Source organism: Dama dama, chromosome 13 (genome assembly GCF_033118175.1).
Source record: "Dama dama isolate Ldn47 chromosome 13, ASM3311817v1, whole genome shotgun sequence".
Classification (NCBI taxonomy): Eukaryota; Metazoa; Chordata; class Mammalia; order Artiodactyla; family Cervidae; genus Dama; species Dama dama.
Window position 1 is genome coordinate 63049115 of NC_083693.1, and position 19132 is coordinate 63068246.

At 36.3% G+C, this 19132-nt stretch overlaps 1 protein-coding gene across 3 annotated transcripts in view; it reads right to left on the bottom strand.

Moving 5' to 3' along the window:
• The window catches only part of FRMD5 (FERM domain containing 5), a 333295-nt gene that overhangs the window by 186055 nt on the left and 128108 nt on the right, over positions 1–19132 (bottom strand). The gene's annotated exons all lie outside the window — the stretch shown is intronic.

Consider the following 19132-nt stretch of genomic DNA (forward strand, 5'->3'; position numbering starts at 1 on the left):
ATGCAAGGTGCCTGCTGGTAAAATGAAATGTGCAGGAACACAGTGGCTAAGCACAATTCATCCCGTCCTGTCTTGACGGTCACAGAAGTATTTGATGCTGCTGCCCACTGCCATCCACCTGCTATACAAGCCAATCACGCTGTAACCCATGCCATCCATGTGTTATGAGATACACGAAGTTGCCAGGCTTCCAGGGTCAGTGGGAAATATAATCAGCAACAGGCTAGATATAAGTGAAGAAAACACAGTCTAAGTCCCATTGTAAAGTATTTAAACAGTAGAGCATTCCTTCTATCATTAATTTTCCTGGAGTAAACAAAGACTGTATTTTACTGTTTGGGGGTGCTTTTTCATTTTGCAATATCTTGCAAAATTTTTCATTTTTTATTTCAGCAACAATAAGCTTTTAAAATGTGCATGCTTAATGAAAAATTAAGTCCCAAATTCCTTTCTCAAGTAAGTGGATTATGAGCAGGCACCCTACACAAAATATTTGTTGACATCTTCCATCTACCAGAGGTGGCGGGTAGAGATATCACTGCCCAAACTAAAACTAGAAGATATGACCTTTATGAAGAAATATTGGCATTTACTTCCAAAGTTAGTAGCCGCACATACAGAGGAGTCGAGTGAATAAGTAAATGAATGGTGGATGGTGGGATTCAGGTTTCCTACTATCAGAAAGGACGCAAGGGAGGCAGGCCAAAGTAAGCCATGTAGGACTAAGAGTTAAAAAAAAAAAAAAGAGTTAAAAATATTATAAATATTAGAGTCAAAGACATGAATATAAACTCATGTTCAGCTTAATATACATGAAGATAGATACAGAATAATAATATATATGTCTTAGACGTTTCCTAGCTCTGTTTGCTGAGAGACCCTAGGAGCAGCCACACTCTCCTACAGTAAGCACACCTAGGGCCCAGATCTTGGTTTTTTTTTTATTTATTTATTTTTTTTATTTTTTTTTTTTTAATTTTTTTTATTATTATTATTATTTTTTTCCAGTGGGTTTTGTCATACATTGATATGAATCAGCCATGGATTTACATGTATTCCCAATCCCGATCCCCCCTCCCACCTCCCTCTCCACCCGATTCCTCTGGGTCTTCCCAGTGCACGAGGCCGGAGTACTTGTCTCGTGCATCCCTCCTGGGCTGGTGATCTGTTTCACCATAGATAGTATACATGCTGTTCTTTTGAAATATCCCACCCTCACATTCTCCCACAAAGTTCAAAAGTCTGTTCTGTATTTCTGTGTCTCTTTTTCTGTTCTGCATATAGGGTTATCGTTATCACCTTTCTAAATTCCATATACATGTGTCAGTATGCTGTAATGTTCTTTATCTTTCTGGCTTACTTCACTCTGTATAATGGGCTCCAGCTTCATCCATCTCATTAGGACTGGTTCAAATGAATTCTTTTTAATGGCTGAGTAATATTCCATGGTGTATATGTACCACAGCTTCCTTATCCATTCATCTGCTGATGGGCATCTAGGTTGCTTCCATGTCCTGGCTATTATAAACAGTGCTGCGATGAACATTGGGGTGCACGTGTCTCTTTCAGATCTGGTTTCCTCAGTGTGTATGCCCAGAAGTGGGATTGCTGGGTCATATGGCAGTTCTATGTCCAGTTTTTTAAGAAATCTCCACACTGTTTTCCATAGCGGCTGTACTAGTTTGCCAGATCTTGGTTTTTAAACACCATTCTATGATAAAAGAAACCAGAGTTCCTTGGGTAGATAAATGATTCTAAGGCTGGGGCAAAAACGCAAGATAAGCCCAGAGCAAATAGCAGTACCATAAGGTAAGGAAGTACTTAAAAAAACAAAAGGACAGGGGCATGTTAAAGGAATTTAGAGCCAACCCAAAAGAATGACTAAAGCTCAAACAATCCGAACAATAAAATAAATAACATAGTTTGGTTTACAACACAAAGTAGAATATAAATAGGCCTGAGCTGATACTGACATAAATAGATAAATAAATAAATGGGAGAGAGAAGATAAATCCTCCTTATAAAAGAACTCTAAATAATTTACAGAGACACTGCCACCCCCCTGCACCCCGCGCCCCCGCCCACTGCAGGAGGTACAGCTTAATTCTTCCCTCCTCTCTCTTGAGTGTGAGCTGGACTTAGTGAGTGACTTGGTTCCAAAGAAGCATGACAAATAGTAGTGGTAGACTGGGGTGGGGGGTGGGGGGAGGGCTGGTGGACAGGGAAGGATAAGTTACTTCACGGTGTAGAAATCTGGCAAACACTGCTTTGGTCAGGTGACAAGTTTTACATCACCAGTAGTAAGTCATGCTGATAGCATGCATACGCCTTTAAGTTATTTCATAAGAACATTTCAAATCTGGGTGGTCTTCCCCCTCCCCAGCTTTACTGAGATATTACTGACATAGAACATTTATCAGTTTAGGGTGTACATTGTGAAGATTTCTAAAATATATATATATATATATATATATATATATATGTGTGTGTGTGTGTTTATATGTATATGCACAGTTAAATGATTACAATAAAGTTAGTTAATACATCCATTCCCCACACAATTACATGTGCATGCAATTAGTTATCTTTAACAACTTTTAAGTATATAATATAGTATTGTTAATCAGTCACCACTATGTACATTCAGTTCAATTCAGTCGCTCAGTCATGTCTGACTCTTTCCAACTCCATGGACTGCAACACGCCAGGCTTCCCTATCCACCACCAACTCCTGGAGCTGATTCAAACTCAAGTCCATCGAGTCAGTGATACCATCCAACCATCTTACCCTCTGTCACTCCCTTCTCCTCCTGCCTTCAATCTTTCCCAGCATCAGGGTCTTTTCCAATTAGTCAGTTCTTTGCATAAGGTGGCCAAAGTATTGGAGTTTCGGCCTCAGCATCAGTCCTTCCAATGAATATTCAGGACTGATTTCCTTTAGGACGGACTGGTTGGATCACCTTGCAGTCCAAGGGACTCTCAAGAGTCTTCTCCAACACCACAGTTCAAAAGCATCAATTCTTTGGCGCTCAGCTTTCTTTATAGTCCAACTCTCATATCCATACATGACCACTGGAAAAACCATAGCTTTGACTAGACGGACCTTTGTTGGCAAAGTAACGTCTCTGCTTTTTAATGTGATGTCTAGGTTGGTCATAGTTTTTCTTCCAAGGAGCAAGTGTCTTTTAATTTCATGGCTGCAGTCACCATCTGTAGTGATTCTGGAGCCCAAAATCGCCTGAGTTGTTCCCAACTCAGGGATCAAACCCAGGTTTCCTGCATCAAAAAAAGATTCTTTACCATCTGAGCCACCAGGGAAGCCAAGCCACCAGCTTCTAGCCAACAAGTTAGTAGCTGTTGTAAAAACAAAGAAAAAAAACTTGTGCCTGAAAAAATTAAGTGCAGCTGCAGAAAATACATAAGATATATAATATTCTGTGATGCATGACCTTTCAGTTAGATCAATGACTATTCTAAATTAATTTTGCTCACTTTCAATAGTGAAATTATTTTCGTTCGTTTCCATTCTGGACAGAAAATTAGTTAATTCCAATAATGGAAGTTTGTTCTCAAGTGTATTTTGAAAAATCTCAACTTGTGGGGAGAATCTTTAGCTGGTACACCTAATTTTAATTAGATGAATTTATGTTCTGCACTAGAATAGAATAAAATTGAAAAAGCATATAGTTTCACAGCATCTAAATTGAACATTAAAAAGAATCATAGATACAGCTTATTTGTTTTGTAATAATATTTGTCTAAGAAGGTATTCTGAATGGAGGCAAAGAGAATGTTTATGAAAATATTTGGGTTGAAATATTTCTACTTTTAAACTTCTATAGGTATAGTTTATTGACAATATTTCACACCTTGATAGTACTGATGTATACATTCAATAAGTTTTGACTCACTGTATACAGTCACGTAACAATCATCACAATTAAGATATAAAGCATTCACAACACTCCAGAAAGTTCTCTTGTATCCTTTGCAGTCAATCCTTTCACCACTCTCCAGTTCCTGGAAACCACTGGTGTGTTCTGTGTCCCCATGGTTTTGCCTTTTCTAGAATTTCATAAAAATTGGATAGTACAGTATATGATCCTTTGTTTCTGGCTTCTTTTATCATAATGCTTTTGCAATTCATCCATCCTGTAGCCTTTATCAGGAGTTTCTGCCTTAGTAACTGCTGAGTAGTATTCTACTATATGAATTTATTGCAGTTTACCTGCTGAAAAACGTTTGGGCTATTTCCATTTTGGGACTATCATGAATAAAGCTGTTATGCACTGAACTGATCTGATGCACATTTGCATATAAATCTTTACATAGACATACATTAGGAGTGAGACTGAAGAGTCATATTCTTAGAATATGTTCACCTTCCTAAGAAATGGCCAAACTGCTTTCCAAAGAGGGTGTATCACACTGCCCTCCTGCCAGTAGTATACAATAATTGTATTAGCTCCAGATTCTCAACAACATTTGCTATTATAAATCTTTAATTATAGTCATTCTAGTGGGTGTGATTGCCGTATCATGTGGTCTTAATGTGCATTTGCCTGATGACTAACAATACTGAGGATCTTTTCAAGTGGGTATTGGCCATTTGTATATCTCCACTGGTAAAGAGTTTTAAAAACTGAGCTTATAGTCTTAATGATCTGTGATATTGATATATTCTGGACATAAGTCCATTATCAGACATATGTTTTATAAAGCTTTCTCTGCCTGTGGTTTGTCTTTTCATTTTCTTACCACTGTATTTCAAAGGGCAAAAGTTACAAATTTTAATTGAGTTCAAGTTATTAATTTTTTTCCTTTTATGATGTGTGCCTTTTATGTGTCCTTTCAAAGAATTCTCTGCCTAACCCATCATTACGAAGATTTTCTCCTATATTCTCTCCTAGAAATTTTAGCTCTTATGTTTAGGACTATGACCCATTTTGAAGTAATTTTGTATAAGGAGTGTGATAAGGTTGAGGTTTTATTTATCGTACTTAGATATCCAATTTTTCCATGGTACCTTTGTTGAAAATCAAATGACTGTTTTGTGTGGGTCCATTTCTAGACTCTGAACTCTGTTCCACTGATGTATATATATTGACATTTATTCTTGAGTCTAAAGCATATCATCTTGATTAACTGTAGCTTTACATTAAGTCTTAAAATCAAGTAGTATAAGACCTCCATCTCCACTGTTCCTTCTCAAAGTTGTTTTGGCTATTCCTGGCTCTATGCATTTCAATACAACTTTTAGCATCAGTTTGTCAGTTTCTTCTTTAAAAAGCCACCCAGGAAGAGTTTGTTTACAACTGTAAAATTTATCACTATATCTACCTAGGACTAGATGATTTTTTTTCCTGGTTTCAAGATTTTTAACTATCAGTTGAATTTTTTAAAAAGATATGAGGCTACTCCAGTTATTTCTTCCTGGATGTCTCAAGAAATTTGTCATCTCATTTACATTGTCAAACTCATTGGCATGATTTTATTCATGTACTTAAATACTTTAATACAAAAACAAAAACAGACTCCATTTAATAGAATTTGTTCTGAGTTTATCAAGTATCTCAGCACCTTAGAGGAAGTATTTTTTTCAGTTAATAATATTGTGGTTTATATAGAAGAGTCAATAATGCTACATTTATGAGCCATACAATGCAACTTTGAAGACAAGCATGAGCAATTTTGTAAAAACACTAAAAACAATAAGGTCATTTAAAACATATTCTTCAGAAAAAGACCAATGACATGCTAATAGATAAAGTTTTTAGAGTGAGTATGCCAAGAATAACTGTTTTGATTGTTATTTCTGAAAGTTCAGATAATCAATACATAGCTTTTAAAATTTATTTTAACATATATGTATTATATATTTTAGAAAAAAAATATTTTAGGAAAATGGTTTTTGAACAGGTTGTCTTATAGTCCAATGTAATAAAACCAATTTTCAGTCAAGAAGTAAATATTTTGAAAATTATGTAATTTTAATTATCTTAAGAATACACTTTCATTCTCAAAAGTGAATTAGGATGATAAATTATATTGTCAATGTAGGCAAAACTCACTGCCTCATATCAGTATCAGGATGACTTTCTAAGCTTTTCCTACCACTTTAGTGACCTTGAAAATCATCTTCAACAACCCTAAAAAAAAAAACAAAGAAAAAGCATAATACAATCAAACAGGCATGGTCCTTGGCATATGACAGAGGAAAGATTTCAAAGAATCAGAGAAAGGATGAATTGTTGAATAAATGGATGAGATAACAGGCTTTTCATTTGCAAACTCACACACAAAATTATATGTGTTATAATTAGAGCTCTACCCTATATTTTACACAAAAATAAATACCAAATAGGTAGAAGGGCCTAAATTTGAGGTATAAAACTTTAAAACTAGTACAGGGAAATCTTTATTCAGCATAGACACCTTAATGGATTTCTTAAATAAGGCATATTTTAAAAGGCTTATAAAGTTGATCACATTAAAAGTATAAATTTTTATACAATCAATTTACATCAAAAATGAAGTTAAAAAGAAAAGCAATATAAACAAGGACCTACTGTACAGTTCAGGGAACTAAATTCAATATCTTGCAACAACCTATATGGAAAACAGTCTGCAAAAGAATATGTGTGTGTGTGTATAATTTCTATACACATATAACTGAATCACTTTGCGGTGCACTTGAAACTAACAATTTACTATACCTCGATGAAAAAAAGAAAGAAAGATAAGGAATAAACTGGGAGAAATCCTTTGCAAGATATATAACAAAGAATTAATATCCAGACTTTGTGATGAACTACCACAAATCAACAAGAAAATTAAGTTATTCATGGAAGATGGAACTCATGTGGCCAGTAAATATGAAAAGATGATCAGCCTCATTAGTAATTAGAGAACTGCAAATTAAATCCACCAGACCAGACTGGCAAATGTTAAAAAAGCTTGACAATTTTTAATTGCAGGTGAAAAAAATAGAAATAAAGGGAATCCCTATATATGCTTGGCGGAAGAATAAACCAGCATAATCGTTTTGAAGAGTAATTTGGCAATATAGTTGACCCTTGAATAATACAGGAGTTAGGGTCTCTGACCCACTGCACAGTGACAAATGTATAGACCTCCCTGTAATGGCTCCTCTATGTCCAAGGTTCCACAACTGCGGGTTCCACCATTCTGAGGTTGGTGTAGTACTGCAGTATTTGTTACCTTTTTGTTTTTATTATTTATTTTCTCTTTGGTTGTGCCACATGGCTTGCAGGTTCTTAGTTCCCTGACCAGGTATTGAACCCAGGCCCACGGTCTTGAAAACACAAAGTCTAACCCCCGGACCATCAGGGAATTTCCCATTGTTGAAAAAACCCCACATGTAAGCGGACCCACGGTTCAAAACCCAAGTTGTTCAAGGGTCAACTGTATCTAGCAAAGTTGAAAATGAGTATATCCTATACGCAAAAAGAATCTAAAAAAGAGTGGATATATGTATATGTGTAACTGATTCACTTTGCTGTACTGCAGAAACAGTGTAAATCAACTACACTCCAGTGAAAATTTAAAAATAAGGTAAGTTTGAGAGATAAGGCCCCAAAGCAGAATTTCTCAAAAGGTGTGATATGGCAAGATGGTCCTGATGTGCTTAAATAATGACTCCTTCAGCCACTGGGATGGCAGTTGGGCTTAGCCAGAGACCCTGCCATTTACCTCTTGTCTGTTTACCAGTTTGCCATGCAAAAATTCTGTCTTTGACTTGACAGACAAAAAGTTTGGGAAGCCCTGACCTAGAAAACCTCTCACACAGGTACATAAAAAGACAGGTACATAAAGAATGTCCATTGAAGAACCATCCATAGGAGATGAAAAAATGAGGGGAGCAGCCCTAATATCTTTCTGTGGAAGGTGACATGAATTGTGATATATTCACATTACTGGATACAATATATATTCCTCCCTCAGTATCTGTGGGGGATTGATTCTAGGACTACAGGGACACCAAAATCTGTGGAAGTTCATTTCCCTTGTATAAAATGACATAATATTTGCATATAATCTATAATACCCTCTTGTACACTTTGAATCATCTCTAGGTTACTTGTAATACCTAATACAATATAAATGATAAACAAAGAATTATATATACAAAGTAAAAGGTATGTAAATAGTTGTAGGAGCGAGGCAAATTCAAGTTTTACTTGTTGAAACTTTTTAGAAAATTGTTTTCCCAAAATGTTTTTGATCTGCATCAGGTAGGATGAGTAGATATGAAGCCCACAGAAATGGAGGGCCCACTGCAGTACTAAAGATGTTTTAACTAGACCTGAAGATATTGGCATGGCCAGATCCTGATGCTAGTTGTTAACTTCAGGGAAGAAAACAAAGTAATAGAACTGGGAAGAGAACACAGGTGACTTCAACTATATAATTTTAGTTTTTAAAAATTTCCAAAGTATGAAAAAAAAATGAGCATTATTTTGGGTGACTGGTATATGAGAGTATGTTTTATTATCTTTGTACTTTTTTGTATTTAGAGAGTTATTTTTTAAGAAAAACAAACCCATTGCAACCAAAACAGAAATAAAAGCACATACAATTTCAAATTAAACCGAAATATATAGAATTTAAAAGTCCTACTTCATTCCTTCCCTCCATCTCAGTCTTTTTCCTAGAGTTAACCATAGTTGACAGCTTGGTGTATATGATTCCAAATAATTTTCTATACATTTACAAATATACTTTCTATATATTAATAGGTTCTTAAGGTGAAAAAATATTGAACATATTTCTGGGACTTGCTCTTTTTACACTAGTAAATTATATTCTGCACATCCTTCCTTGTGAGAACATATCTATTTAGCTTGTTCTTTTTATTTATTTATTTATTGATGTTTTAGCTCATTCTTTTTAATTGCTACTTATTATTTCCTATCCAGATACTTATAATGTATTTAAAAGTAGTGGTAGAAAATTGGATAGTACTTTTACCTGACGATAAAGCAAAGGTTCCTTAAGAAGTTTTAAAACTTATATTTATTTTTCTCCCATCCAGTAAGTTTGATATAAAGAAAATCTGAAAATTGCCTCTACCTCTCCCTTCAGAGAGGCATAAGTAGATAAACAGCTTAGAAGAAGTAAAACTGAAATAGCATACTGCACCATTACTTCCATTTCAAATCCAACTTTTAAAAAAAGAACTATTTTGGGTCTCCAAATAACAAATATATTTTAAGCCCCAGAATTTAAAGATCACTGAATAATGAAAATTATGTAATGCCTTGTACCCAGGATGCTCTGGAAATTATTTTTGAATTCCCACACCATTATCATTAATGGACACCAGCTGTGGGCTCATAGTATCCTGGGTACATTACACAACAAAAACATAGACAGGATGTCACTGCACATATGCGATGTGCACAGCTTGGTTCTAATTAGCATCACTGTGAATACATATTTATTGCAGAAAATGGTGTGGTGGTTGGAAGCACAGACCCTGGAGTCAGACTGCCTGGGTTCCAGTCTTGGCTCAGCCACCTATGTAATGTGTGACCTTGAGCCAACTATTGAAGCAGCATTTTCTCCTTTGAAAAGAGAGGAGAGTATCTCACAAACTTGCTACGAGAATTAAAAGGAATAATAGGTACACATTGTTTAGGAAAGTGTCTACTCCTTAGCAAGCACTCAACAGATAAAAGGGATTGTCATGATTAGTATTATTGAATAACGGCAATACCAAAGGAGTTCTGTTAGGGAAAAGGTTACCAAAAAAAAAAAAACAGTTTCCTGGATTTCAAGAGCTTACAATTTAGAAACAAATTTGAATATTCCAAAAAGATAAAGTAAGAAGAGCATCACATTCCTATTCAGCCCTAAAAATGCAAACAAAATCAATTCTCAGTTATCCTATCCAAACAGGGAAATATTTAATCAATTTACCTTATTGGAATACCTAATAGATACTATTAGAAACCTAATATTCTGCATATAAAAGAGGTGTGAATACATTCTAGTGTATGGGTTGACCTAAAAGTTTTTCAGTATAAAAATTTGAAATTAGGTTTATCCTTGAGTACACACAGATTTTGATCATATTGATTTCATGACCCACAAATTCATTAAGAGTTGCTTCAAAAGGCAGTTGAGAGACCACCACTACCCACCAACTAGTTGCATATAAAATTGAACCACACTTTGCAGGAAATACTTTTAAACTTTTAAAGGTAAATTTATATATATTACTTTATAGGTTACAAAGTTCCTGCAAATCACTACTTCCTTTCTCCATAATTGAGAAGTGACCATGACATCCTTCATAACAATTCAGGGCCATGTTTCTGAACAGATGATTCAATTTGTCACATAAGGTGACTCTATATCATTCTCTACTCAACTGGTTCCACTGTATACGTGTGTGTGTGTTTGCATGCATGTGTATTTTACCCTTGGGGTTTTGAAAATAAAGCATACATCTGCTAAGCAATGATTAGTTTTAAAACCGACACTCAGAAAAATGAGGTTTTGAGTTTGTACTCTGAGTCACTGTAAAGCTAAAGCATAAATTACCTGCTCGGCTTCACCAGTCCCTGTCCACCTCATGTTTTCTGCCTTATCTTTTCCAGATTTTTCTCCAAGGATGTGGATGGCCCTGGTTCTTGTTTTCAACTCAAATTTCATTAGGTCAAGAGATACTTACTGAGTACCTACTAGTTCGAAAGCTCTGTCTGGTTACTAGAGAAGATCCAAAGGTAGACAAGCTACTGGTTTCTGCCTTCAGAGAGCTTACAATCCATTTTTTAAAACATTTTTTATTTTGTTTTGGGGTATAGCCGATTAACAATGTTGTGATAGTTTCAAGTGAACAGCGAAGGGACTCAGCCATACATTTACATGTATCTATTCTCCCCCAAACCCCCCTCCCATCCAGGCTGTTACATAACATTGAGCAGAGTTCCATGTCCTATACAGCAAGTAATAAGGGTCACACTGAACTTTGCAATGCGGTAGAGATTTAAAGATTATAGAGTGCCCTCTGGTGGAAGGGGGAGGAGATGTTGAAAAAAGACGCATTCTAGTAAAGACAATTTTCATTGTAAAGAGTCAGGAAAACAGGCATTCTGAAGAGCAGACTCTAGACAGGAAACTAAAGAGCTATGTTCAGGGCAGGGTTGACAGGATATTACAAAGACTCTGAATTAAATTAGTCTGAGGAGTCCTGGGGATAACTCGGTATTAAATGAGTCATCAAAAGTTTTTAGACTGGAGAGTTAGGTGAGACGAACTTCATTTTGGGAAGATTTATATGATGGAAAGTGTGTACAATGAGTCAAAGTGGGAGACTCGGGACTTGGAGACCACTGAAAAGGTTACTGCAATATTTCAGATGAGGCAAGACAGCTCCTTCAAGATGAAAAGGAAAAGTCAAAGAGGTTGTTAGGTTTAAGGAAAAATAAAACTTGGGAATGTTCCCCTCCCTATTTTTCTTTAAAGGGGAAACAGGGAGCTGAGGTTATATGAAGGGAGAAAAGAAAGAAGAGTAGAGGAGAGATTATTGATGCTAGAAGGGAGAGAAAGGCCAGTCATTGAAAAAAAAGTCTAAGAAGAGGGGATGAAATAAATAGCCCAGATGGAGGTGTTCATCTTAAAAAGGAAAAGCAAAACTTTTCTCTCCAAAAGAGAACGTGACAAGAGGAGGGAGAATGAAAAGTAGAAACTTAAGAAGTTGGGACCAAGGAAGCTGGGGAATTTATGGCAAGTAATCACAGCCTTCTCAGAAAGTCAGAGGCAGGTTTATCTGCATCTACCAAAGGAACTAGGAGGAGACTAAGTTTTTACTGTCAATGGGGGGCACTTGGAAAAGATCAAAGTGGGCATAATAAAGAGTAAAAGAACACTGCTTAAAAATTGCTTAAGGCACAAAAGCAACCAAAGGAGAAATAGTTAAAATGAGCTTATTAAAAATTAACAACCTTTGTGATTCCAAGGAACATCATTAAGAAAGTGAAAAGACAAGCTACAGAATGGGAGAAAATCTTTGTAAATCCACTGATAAAGGTCTAGCATCCAGAATATAAATATAAAACTTTTATAATTCAACAAGTTAAAAATGGTCAAAGGATGTGAATAGACATTTCTCCAAAGTAATACAAATATCCAACCACAACATGTAAAAATATTCAACATCATTAGTCATTAGGGAAATGCAAATCACAATGGTATCATCTCACACCCATTAGAATGATCATAAAAAAAAAAAAATAGAATGATCATAGATTCATGTTGATGTTTGGCAGAAACCAACACAATTCTGTAAAGCAATTATCCTTCAATGAACAGATAAATAAATTTAAAATTTTTTAAAATGGATGTAATAAAAATAACAAGAATTGGTGAAGGTGAAGAGAAATGTACTGCTGGTGGAAATGTCAAATGGTGCAGCCATTCTGAGAAAGTTTAGCATTTTCTCAAACAGTTAAACATAAGAATTACCATATGACATAGCAATTTCATTCCTAGGTATATCTCAAAAGAAGTGAAAATGTATATCCACACAAAAATTTATACACAATATCCATAGCAGCATTCTTCATAATAGACAAAGAGTAGAAATATTAACTGACTAATGGCTAAACAAAATGTGGGATAGCCATATAACAGAGTATTATTCAGTCATAAAAAGGAATGACATACTGATATCAGGTACAACATGGATGAACCTTGAAAACATTATGTTAATTGAGAGAGGCTAGACACAAAGGGCACGTATTAGATGACTGAATTATATTAAATGTTCAGAATAGGTAAATCCACGGGGACAGATAGTAAGATTAGTGGTTTCCAGGAACTAGAGGGATGGGAGAATAGGGGAATTCAGAGCGACTGTAATAGGAACACGGTTTCTTTCTCGTAGTGATGAAAATATTCTGGAATTACACAGCATAATGTTTGTACAACTTTGGGGACATACTAGAAATCAATGATTTGTACAATTTAACCAAGTGAATTTTATGACATGTGACTTGTGTCTAAGAAAAAAGATTGTTAGGAAGCTGTCAATTCAGACGACCTGTATTTTGCTCTACATCTCTTCAGAATGGAATCGTGACTTTTCCAGGCTCTTAAAAAGTCACACAAGTCAGACTACGGGAGTTACCCTGAGCAGGGAATTGGCAAGGCAGGTATGACAGAAGGAATGAAGAGCACTTTGTTGAAATGGAAATCTCTATAGAAACTCGGGGTCTTTCAAACCAAACTGTAAAAATGCAAACAATCCAATCAGGAAATGGAGGAGGGGGAAGAACAGACATTTCACTGAAGAGAATATACATGTGGCAAATAAGCATATGAAAGGATTTTCACTGTCATTAGCCACGAGGGAAATGTAAATTAAAACCACAATGAGCTATCACTACACATCTCTTAGAATAAAATAAATAATAATGACAACACCAAATGCTGGCAAGGATGCAAAGAACGGGGCTATTTATACTTGGTTGATAGGACTGTAAAATGGTACAGTCACTGTAATAAACAGTTGGGCGGTTTCTTATAAAACAAAATACCAACCTATCATATAACCTAGCAATTGCACTCACAGACATTTCTCTCAGAGAAATTTAAAAAAAAAAAAGTTTACTCAAATGTTTATAACAGCCTTATTCAGTAATCGAAAACTGGAAACAACCCAGATGTCCTTTAACAGGTAACGGTTAAACAACCTGGATACCATGGATATTTCTGGGCAATAAAAAGAAAACTACTGTTACCCTGCACCAACCTGGACGAATCTCCAAGGAATTTATGCTGAGTGAAGAGAAACAACCCCAAAATGTTATATATGGTATGATCTCACTTATATGACATTCTTAAAATAACAAGAAGTATAGAAGTGAGGAATAGATTAGTGGTTGTCAGAGCAAGGGATAGGAGGGTGAAAGAGAGCAAAGTACAATAAGAGGGATCCCTGAGGTAATGGAAACGTTCTGTATCTTGACTATATCCATGTCAATACCCTCCTTGTGATACTGTGCAATAGGTTTGCAAGCTACTACTGTGGGTAAACTGGGTAGAGAGTACATTGGATATCTCTTATTATTTTTTTAAAACTGCATGTGAATCTACAACTGTGTCAAAATAAAAAGTTCAATTAAAAAATAGTTCGGTTTGGGCTGCAGGTAGATAAAAATTTACATACAATTTTCACATTTATAATACAGGGATTGGAACACCTACCAAGGAGAAATTTTAAAATATATATATAAAGTGAGTAGATTCTGGAACAAGAGTTCTCTTAATGATAAACAGGTAGTTTAATATCATGTTGACCATTCCTGAAATGGCTCAGAAATTGCATATGGCTGTCTATTTCCAGAGGATTTATTATCAAGGACCATGAATGCACACGGGCTTGCAGGGCACATTCATGACACCTAAATCCCACAAGAAACCAGACCCCCAAATGCAAGCTCGGCTCTCTTACTGAGAGACTCCTTCTGTTCAGAAATGTTTTAAGTCATGAAAAAAGGACCTAAATGGATCTAATACATATTTATGTGAGTCAGAGAACTGCAGTTAAGGGTCAGCTGAGGCACAGAAATTAGCAAAACTGCCTCTGGAGGCAGATCGCCCTGGATTTGAATCCCACCTCACCAGGTACTAACACATGACCATAGGCAAAAAAACAAGTGGTCCTCTGGGTCTCGGCCTCCTCATGTATTTTAAGAATCAAAGAGGTAATACATATACATGCTACTTCAGCACAGCACTCCATAAGTACTCAATAAATGTTAGTTCTTATTTGCAATTAAAAGTTGCTACAATAACGAACTAGTGGAACCCAACCCTTCCTGCACAGAAGGAATTACCTCTACATTCCCAGTCTTTGCTTGAACACATCTAGTGATGGGCAGCTCACTGCTTTTCAAGGCAGTCTATTTCAATTTTAGGCAGGTGCAATCACTAAGAAGTTGTTGCTTCTATTTTTATTTCAAATCTTTCCTCCAACTTCCAAATATTGGTCTTGCTTCCGACTTTTCAAGCTAGGAAAGACATGGGCCCCCTTCCACACAGCAGGTCATGTGCTGGGCACCTGCTCTCTCATCATGTAGCACTTTTGGAAACCAGTCTGCTCCTGTCTTGTCCCCGTGACCCAGGACAGTTTCCTCATGTCAAAAGTAAGAGTCCCAGATTAAATAATCCCTAGGGTTTTTTCCCCCCAGAGGCAAGAACCATGATTTTACTCATGCTTTTGCCCAGTTATTCTGATTCAGTCTCTCAGGCACTTTTTAGTCCCCTCATTACCCCATCCTTCCAGTCTGCCTCAGTTGGTCAACACCCTTCTTAAAATGTAACCCCCAGAATGGAACACAAAACTAATGTTCTGACAATAACACTCAAGGTACTATAAAACTCTCTCCTCCCTATTTGATGCAACTTAATATAAGCATTTGGGGCTAATGTCTTACTACTTTGTTTTACAATGAGCTTATTATAATTAACTAAAATCTCTTGGCTGGGGCAGGGGTGGGGGGGTTGGCCATAAAATGCTATTGTCTCCATCTTGTATACCCAGAGTTGATTTTTGGAACCTAAGTTCAGGATTTTATATTTATTTCTGCTTAAGCATGTCTTGAAGCATCTCTTTAAGCTTTGCTCCATCATTTCAGCCCATCAAGTTTTATTTGAATCTGTGTCATGCATTGTCTTAATGAAGGTATACTAATCGTGTTCTTAATAATCAGAAAAAGCATTTAAAAAATCTTTTAATATTCCAGTACACACACAAGTTGGGGCTGCTAAGTCGCTTCAGTCGTGTCTGACTCTGTGCAGCCCCATAGACGGCAGCCCACCAGTCTCCCCCGGCCCTGGGAATCTCCAGGCAAGAACACTGGAGTGCCATGTCCTTCTCCAATGCATGAAAGTGAAAAGTGAAAGTGAAGTCACTCAGTCATGTCCGACTCTTTGCAACCCCATGGACTGCAGCCTACCAGGCTCCTCCGTCCATGGGATTTTCCAGGAAAGAGTACTGGAGTGGGTTGCCATTGCCTTCTCCACACACACAAGTGCTTATATGCAAAAACTGCGTCTTTACTATTAATGCTGGATTTTCTTTTTAACTTCAAGATATTTCTTAAGAGTTGACTGTACAAATAGTCAGAGAACATGTTTTGGACTTATTAACTTCATCAAAACCCAGCAGTTCTGTGTGTGACATAAAACAGTCAGAGAGCAAAGAGCAGGGCATGCCTCGCAGTGTGTGGGAACTGCCTGGTGGAAAAGGAGCTCAGCCCACCCCACCTTGCAAATGTTTGCACCTTCCTGCTACTTGTCACAACACTGCCTGCAAGACTTTCCTTTGTTAATTAAATACAGGAATTTGAAACAAGCTAGACCATCTTGTCCTTCAGAGGTGAGAAAGGTAAAAATTATCATGGAAACTTGCTGTCATAGGCAATTTAACCAGATCTAAAAAGCTTAGAATTGGTGACTGCTAATGTCCACTATAAAAGCTTTCAGTGAGAAGCTCTCGTGTTTGATTTTGTAGGACTCCAGAATTTGCCGTGTTGTATTTCTCTTTTCCATACTAACATCCAAATGACGATGCTCAGGTTGGAAGAGGTTCATTTCACTAATTGGATTATGATTCTGGATGTCAGATACTGTCTCTTTCAAAGATAACATTGTCCCAAATTTTTCCTAGCAAAAAAAAAAAAATTATAACCTATGCTTTTTACTGTCTATAAATTATAGTTCAGTAACATTTTAAAACATGAAAATTGTAAAAATTTCATCTCTCAGGTAAATTTTGGTATTTCTCTTCCCATTGTATGATTTCCTCTCTATTCTCTGCACAAATAGGGACTTGTGATTAACATTTTTGATATTCAAGTTTTACTGACCATCTATTAATATGCTGACATGTGAATATGTAACAGTAAAAATGCAAAACATCACAGACACTAGAATCCTGACCCACTTCAAACCCTTGATGTTGCTTCACTGTATAGTTTCACCCCCGGTTTTCTCTGTCGGCTTTATACAAAGGCCAATGCTGTTGGTTCTCGAGTCAATCTGTGCTGGGGCCACAGCCTGATCTTAAGTTGATGATATGTTCCCTCAAGCAAGTCCCTCTCTTGGGGCCATAAGGGGGTGTTCCTGCATCCTTCTCAGACAAAATGGGTCCTCTATGACACCTATTCAAATGAATTATTTTTACCTTATAGAATTCTGGATCCATTATCAACGAAACATTAGTATGAACTATGAGCTAGATCATGGGGATATGCAATTACATTATATGCAACTAAGTATGAGATAATAAAGCATGTGTTAAAATGGGATTTTACTTGTAACCTATTCTAATCAGCACAATCCAAACAGTATTCATAAAAGAGAGCCAGTAGCTTAAGCCTTCATTCCAGAATATCTTCTCTAAGCCCTAGCCTATATACCCACTAGACACTTCACACTGGGAAATGGGAATCAGTTAGTCTGACTTTGCCAATAAATCATTTCACCCTAATTCCTTACACTTTAACAAGTTTATAAGATACGTAGGTTAGACTAAATCATTAATTTTTAGTATAGATGCTCACACTCATAGGAGACTTCCAAAAAGTAATACTGGGCTGTAAAATATTTTTATTTCAAAAAGTTTATTTGCTACATCATCTAAATAAAATGTCAAATTTCTTTTTTTCTGAGTTGGAACTACAGTCTTAACTAACCATGATTTTCTCATGTAGACTAGAAATCCTGGTTGGTTTCAGTCAATAAAATAAGAAAACAAATCAATTATTACTTGATCAAGGCAGGGCAGGATATCTTTTAAATTTCGGAGGCCATGGGAAACAAAATTAATTTAAAAGATCTTTGGCAAAGGAAAAAAATGCAAATCACAGAGCTAGGTCACTGAATTATTCTTTCAGCTAATATTCACTGTATATTTACCTGAGCCAGGTTTTCCTCTAGGCCTTAGTATTACAGGGTTAACATTGAGACGTCCATGGTCACAATCCAATAAAGGAGATAATTGATTAGGTGCCTTCCAACTGCCGTATGCAAAGTCTATTTATTTGTTAATGGGGAAGTTGGTTGTTGGTGGGGTGGTATTTTAATTTATGATTTCCCCCTTAACTGTAGTTAGGATACAAGAAAATTTCAACTTTCTCACAAAATGCACATCTCCTGCCCACTATTTATAATGATGTCAGCTTTAACGCACTCACTAGGCATTCCTAGGTGTACATTTCAGAAATCTAGAACTTATACCTCAAACACAAAGAAATGGAGCACTGAGGGGTCCCTCATGAGGCTCCAGTCTGAACTAAAGCAAGGACTGAGGCAGTTCAGGGTGACGACCAGCCAGCTTTTCTGTGCCTAGGCCTCAGTACAAGTGAATCCTGAGGGAAGAGGGTGATTCTTAGGTCCTAAATAGTATAAAACAGAACCTGCTTGCTTCTCCCTTCTACATAATAAATCTTTGAAAAACCACACAGGCCTTGGAAGGTTACTAGATATTGATGGTTTGGTACAGAGCCATCATGTGTAGGCCCAGAAAACATCATTTCCCTGGCTTGGAGAACAACAATTTTAAAGTATTGGGTGGAAATGTAGTCTTAGCCAAGTAGACCTCAAACTGAAAATTCTAAGTGGTATCCATTTTAATGGAAAATAAATTGCTTCTAACAAGACACTGCTCAACCCTTGAATGGTTAGAGTTTATTACATATATTAAAGGATCGAAGTTTCTTAATCCTCTATTTCCAAATACAGAGTTTAAGCATCATAAAAGAACACATTTCCCCTCTTAATTTAAGTGAGTTTTGATCCAATATGCTTTTTGAAACTTATAATGAAAAACATAGTGACAAATACTCAAATGATGATATGACCATAGAACACTATCCTCTTACTTTAGACAGTATGTTCCTTTTACATAGGTTCTAACGTATCAAAGAAAACAAACACATATGTATCCATGTAAACATTCAGAGTTGCTTCCCCTGTAAGTCCTCTATTTGACCCATTTCTTCTATAGAAGTTCCATATGGAAAGTCATAGTCCCATTCAAAAAACCAACTCTCTAAATTCAGTCATTCCTTCCCCTGGTGAGAGGGCAGGAATTTGT